Here is a 464-nt window from a genome sequence, read left to right on the forward strand (position 1 = left end):
AATAATAATAATAATAATAATAATAATAATAATAATAATAATAATAAGGCGAGACTGGTGCTGAAGAAGGCGAGACTGGTGCTTATACCGAAGAAGGCGAGACTGGTGCTTATACCCAAGGGCAAAGGGGACCCAAACTCTCCTTCATCCTTCCGGCCACTCTGCATGCTAGACACAGCAGGCAAAATGATGGAGAGTCTGCTCAAAATACGCTTGACGTCAGCCATAGAAAGCGAGGGAGGCCTTTCACCCCGACAACATGGCTTCAGGAAGGGACACTCAACTATAGGAGCAATTGGCGAAGTAGTCGAGGCGGTACATAAGGCCGAAGAAGCCTGCCACCAGGTGCGGCCAATAGTGCTGCTAGTAACACTGGACGTCAAGAACGCCTTCAACTCGGCAAGATGGGACGATATGCTGGAGGCCTTGGAACGGTCATTCAAGGTTCCAACATACTTGCTAGA

Source organism: Rhagoletis pomonella, unplaced genomic scaffold, assembly GCF_013731165.1.
Source record: "Rhagoletis pomonella isolate Grant_MI unplaced genomic scaffold, Rhpom_1.0 Rhpom_scaffold_02931, whole genome shotgun sequence".
In the NCBI taxonomy this organism is placed as follows: Eukaryota; Metazoa; Arthropoda; class Insecta; order Diptera; family Tephritidae; genus Rhagoletis; species Rhagoletis pomonella.